Raw genomic sequence first — 6000 nt, forward strand, 5'->3', positions numbered from 1 at the left:
GGTCAACATTGGATCATTCAGAGATCCTCACTGAACTTCTGGAGAGAGTTTGCTGCACTGAAAGTAAAGGGGCTGAATAATTTTGCACGCCCAATTTTTCAGTTTTTGATTTGTTAAAAAAGTTTGAAATATCCAATAAATGTCGTTCCACTTCATGATTGTGTCCCACTTGTTGTTGATTCTTCACAAAAAATATAGTTTTATATCTTTATGTTTGAAGCCTGAAATGTGGCATAAGGTCGCAAAGTTCAAGGGGGCCGAATACTTTCGCAAGGCACTGTAATATTGAAGATCGTGCAGAATGGTAGATTAATAATATTGTATAATATTTCAAACAAAGTAAAAGTATGGTTTACTTGGATCTGTCTGTTTATAAACCAGTGTGGTCCTTTTCCCTTTATTCTTCAAATGAGAGAGGAAGAAAGTGTCCGAAGTCAAGACGGTGACAGGAGCCAGTGGATGGGAACACCAAGGTCATGTTCTCTTCTTCCCAGACCACAGACAGACAGAACGACAGATGGTAGATGCAGACAGAGGCCAGTCAGTCAAGTGACCTGTGGAGGCCACTCAGGTTTATTAGAGGAAAACCTCTTCTATCAGCTGTCAGCTTCTGGCCGGACAGATTGACAAAGAAATTGTTAGACATACCATATTAAATATCTTGTCATGGCCTGATCAATAAAGTTGTTTCATAATGAAGCCAGACAATTTGAAGATGTGCTTGGATAATAAGCCTTAAAATATTGTCTGAATTGCAAATCCTTTCCAGTATTATTCTTTTACTTTTGAATAACTATGGGTCTGGGTCTGTTTAACTATAATACATTTTAGGAACATGCCAGTTTCTTTTAAGAATACTTTTCTCCTAAAAGAAAGTACCACTTTGATGGTTGTTTTTTAAAATATTTTCTGTAGGTGCCATAATACACTGCTCAAAAATATAAAGGGAACACTAAAATAACACATCCTGGATCTGAATGAATGAAATATTCTTATTAAATACTTTTTTCTTTACATAGTTGAATGTGCTGACAACAAAATCACACAAAAATTATCAATGGAAATCAAATTTATCAACCCATGGAGGTCTGGATTTGGAGTCACACTCAAAATTAAAGTGGAAAACCACACTACAGGCTGATCCAACTTTGATGTAATGTCCTTAAAACAAGTCCAAATGAGGCTCAGTAGTGTGTGGCCTCCATGTGCCTGTATGACCTCCCTACAATGCCTGGGCAAGCTCCTGATGAGGTGGCGGATGGTCTCCTGAGGGAACTCCTCCCAGACCTGGACTAAAGCCTCCGACAACTCCTGGACAGTCTGTGGTGCAACATGGCGTTGGTGGATGGAGCTCAATTGGATTCAGGTCTGGGGAACGGGCGGGTCAGTCCATAGCATCAATGCCTTCCTCTTGCAGGAACTGCTGACACACTCCAGCCACATGAGGTCTAGCATTGCGTTAGGAGGAACCCAGGGCCAACCGCACCAGCATATGCTCTTACAAGGGGTCTGAGGATCTCATCTCGGTACCTAATGGCAGTCAGGCTACCTCTGGCGAGCACATGAAGGGCTGTGCAGCCCCCCAAAGAAATGCCACCCCACATCATGACTGACCCACCGCCAAACCGGTCATGCTGGAGGATGTTGCAGGCAGCAGAACGTTCTCCACGGCGTCTCCAGACTGTCACGTCTGTCACATGTGCTCACTGTGAACCTGCTTTCATCTGTGAAGAGCACAGGGCGCCAGTGGCGAATTTGCCAATCTTGGTGTTCTCTGGCAAGTGAAAAACGATTACCAGGACGTGTATTCAAAGCATGCGCAGGCCAACTGTCAGGCCAACTGTCAAGTGTCTTCACTGACATTTTCAACCTCTCCCTGACCAAGTCTGTAATACCAACATGTTTCAAAGAGACAAGCATAGTCCATGTGCCCAAGGAAGCGAAGGTAACCTGCCTAAATGATTACCGCCCCGTGGCACTCACGTCAGTAGCCATGAAGTGCTTTGAAAGGTTGGTCAGATCCACAGATGACGCAATCACACTCCACACTGCCCTTTCCCACCTGGACAAAAGGAACACCTATGTGAGAATGCTGGTCATTGACTACAGCTCAGCATTCAACACCATAGTGCCCACAAAGTTCATCACTAAGCTAAGGACTCTGGGACTAAACACCACCCTCTGCAACTGGATCCTGGACTTCCTGATGGGCCGCCCCCAGGTGGTAAGAGTAGGCAACAACACATCTGCCACACTGATCCTTAACACTGGGGCCCCTCAGGGGTGTTTATTTCATTATTCTTTATTTAACTAGGCAAGTCAGGGAGGGGCGATGGCCTCGCTATTTCTGACTTTTGTTATGCATCTGTTTGGTTGGAAAATGGTTTTCATGCTTTTGTATGCGGGGCGCTGGCAGATAATCGTGTGGTATGCTTTCTGACAAAGCAGCTGGATTAACAAGAAGTGTATCTTTTAAATGATGTAAGACACTTGTATCGTCATGAATGTTTAATATTATGAAGCTAGTGTTTTTGAACTTCGTGCTCTGCAATTTACCAGATGTTGTCAAATCTAGCCATAGGGGATCCCTAAAAGCCCAAATAGGTCCACAGACGATGCAATCTCAACCACACTGCACACTGCCCTAACCCATCTGGACAAGGGGAATACCTATGTGAGAATGCTGTTCATCGACTACAGCTCGGCATTCAACACCATAGTGCCCTCCAAACTTGTCTCTCGACCCCGCCCTGTGCAACTGGGTATTGGACTTCCTGACGGGCCGCCCCCAGGTGGTGAGGGTAGGCAACAACATCTCCACCCCGCTGATCCTCAACACTGGGGCCCCACAAGGGTGCGTTCTGAGCCCTCTCCTGTACTCCCTGTTCACCCACGACTGCGTGGCCACGCACGCCTCCAACTCAATCATCAAGTTTGCAGACGACACAACAGTGGTAGGCTTGATTACCAACAACGACGAGACGGCCTACAGGGAGGAGGTGAGGGCCCTCGGAGTGTGGTGTCAGGAAAATAACCTCACACTCAACGTCAACAAAACTAAGGAGATGATTGTGGACTTCAGGAAACAGCAGAGGGAACACCCCCCTATCCACATCGATGGAACAGTAGTGGAGAGGGTAGTAAGTTTTAAGTTCCTCGGCATACACATCACAGACAAACTGAATTGGTCCACTCACACAGAGCATCGTGAAGAAGGCGCAGCAGCGCCTCTTCAACCTCAGGAGGCTGAAGAAATTCGGCTTGTCACCAAAAGCACTCACAAACTTCTACAGATGCACAATCGAGAGCATCCTGGCGGGCTGTATCACCGCCTGGTACGGCAACTGCTCCGCCCACAACCGTATGGCTCTCCAGAGGGTAGTGAGGTCTGCACAACGCATCACCGGGGGCAAACTACCTGCCCTCCAGGACACCTACACCACCCGATGTTACAGGAAGGCCATAAAGATCATCAAGGACAACAACCACCCGATCCACTGCCTGTTCACCCCGCTATCATCCAGAAGGAGAGGTCAGTACAGGTGTATCAAAGCTGGGACCGAGAGACTGAAAAACAGCTTCTATCTCAAGGCCATCAGTGTCACACCCTGACCATAGTTTACTTTGTATATTTCTATGTTTTGGTTGGTCAGGGTGTGAGCTGAGTGGGCATTCTATGTTTCATGTCTAGTTTGTCTATTTCTATGTCTGGCCTGATATGGTTCTCAATCAGAGGCAGGTGTTAGTCATTGTCTCTGATTGGGAACCATATTTAGGTAGCCTGGGTTTCACTGTGTGTTTGTGGGTGATTGTTCCTGTCTCTGTGTTTTCACCAGGTAGGGCTGTTTCGGTTTTCGTTACGTTTCCACGTTTGTTGTTTTTGTAGTTTTTGTATTGATTCGTGTTTTACGTTTGTTGATTAAACATGGATAGCAATCTACACGCCGCATTTTGGTCCGACTCTCCTTCACCAAAAGAGAACCGTTACAATCAGACTGTTAAACAGCCACCACTAACATTGAGTGGCTGCTGCCAACACACTGACTCAACTCCAGCCACTTTAATAATGGGAATTGATGGGAAATGATGTAAAATATATCACTAGCCACTTTAAACAATGCTACCTAATATAATGTTTACATACCCTACATTATTCATCTCATATGTATACGTATATACTGTACTCTATATCATCTACTGCATTCTTATGTAATACATGTATCACTAGCCACTTTAACTATGCCACTTTGTTTACATACTCATCTCATATGTATATATTGTACTCGATACCATCTACTGTATCTTGCCTAAGCTGCTCTGTACCATCACTCATTCATATATCTTTATGTACATATTCTTTATCCCCTTACACTGTGTATAAGACAGTTTTTTTTTTGGAATTGTTAGTTAAATTACTTGTTGGATTATTACTGCATTGTCAGAACTAGAAGCACAAGCATTTCGCTACACTCGCATTAACATCTGCTAACCATGTGTATGTGACAAATAAAATTTGATTTGATTTGATATGACAATATCCTATAATGACAAAGCGAAAACAGGTTTTTGGAAATCTTTGAAATTGAGCTCAGGTCCATCCTGTTTCCATTGATCATCCTTTAGATATTTCTGCAACTTGATTGGAGTCCATCAGTGGTAAATTGAATTGATTGGACATGATTTGGAAAGGCACACCTTCCTATATAAGGTCCCACAGGTGACAGTGCATGTCAGAGCAAAAAACCAAGCCATGAGGTTGAAGGAATTGTCCATAGAGCTCAGAGACAGGATTGTGTCGGGGTACAAAAAAATTACAGGACTATTCCTAGAGCTGGCCAAACTGAGCATTCAGGGGAGAACGGCCTTGGTCAGGAAGGTGAGCAAGAACCCGATGGTCACTCTGACAGAGCTCTAGAGTTCCTCTGTGGAGATGGGAGAACCTTCCAGAATGACATTCATCTCTGCAGCACTCCACCAATCAGGATTGTATGGTAGAATGGCCAGACCTGAATGCCAAGCATCACGTCTGAAGAAAACCTGGCACCATCCCTACGGTGAAGCATGGTAGTGGCAGCATCATGCTGTGGGGATGTTTTACAACGGCAGGGACTGGGAAACTAGTCAGCATCGAGGGAGAGATTAACAGAGCAAAGTACAGAGAGATCCTTGATGAAAACCTGCTCCAAAGCGCTCAGGACCTCAGACTGGGGTGAAGGTTCACCTTCCAACAGGACAACGGCCCTACAGCCAAGACAATGCAGGAGTGGCTTCGGGACATGTTCTAAATGTCCTTGAGTGGCCCAGCCAGAGCCCTGACTTGAACCCGATCGAACATCTCGGGATAGACCTGAAAATATCTGTGCAGCAACTCTCCCCATTCAACCTGACAGAGTTTGAGAGGATCTGCAGAGAAGAATGGGAGAAACTCCCCAAACACAGGTGTGCCAAGCTTGTAGCGTCATACCAAAGAAGACTCAAGATTGTAATTGCTGCCAAAGGTGCTTCAACAAAGTGCTGAGTAAAGGATCTGAATACTTATGTAAATGTAATTTTTCCATAAAGGCCTGATTGGTGGATTAGATTGCTGAGGGGAAAAAACATTTGAATCCATTTTAGAATAAGGCTGTAATGTAACAACGTGGAAAAAGTCAAGTGGTCTGAATACTTTCCGAATGCACGGTACCATACGAAACATAACATATCATACTAAATGGAGTTTTAGATTTACATACAGAGTAATTCAAAATGCTCTAAGACCAGGTTGAAATAAGGAATTCAATCAAGTCTCCAGAGGCAATACACTCCCCTCTCCTCATTCCCCCTCCCTCTATCGCTCCCTGAGTCTTCATCAAATATTGAACCAGTGTCTTGTATTGTTGCTGCTACCCAGTATGGATAACCAATGACGGTTGACAATTCATCATGGCTGTGTCTGTGCGCTGAGGAAGACATGGTAATGAAATCTGTAATAATGATATCACAGCAGCAGCCCAAAGTCTG

The sequence above is a fragment of the Oncorhynchus tshawytscha genome, linkage group LG02 (assembly GCF_018296145.1).
Source record: "Oncorhynchus tshawytscha isolate Ot180627B linkage group LG02, Otsh_v2.0, whole genome shotgun sequence".
In the NCBI taxonomy this organism is placed as follows: domain Eukaryota; kingdom Metazoa; phylum Chordata; class Actinopteri; order Salmoniformes; family Salmonidae; genus Oncorhynchus; species Oncorhynchus tshawytscha.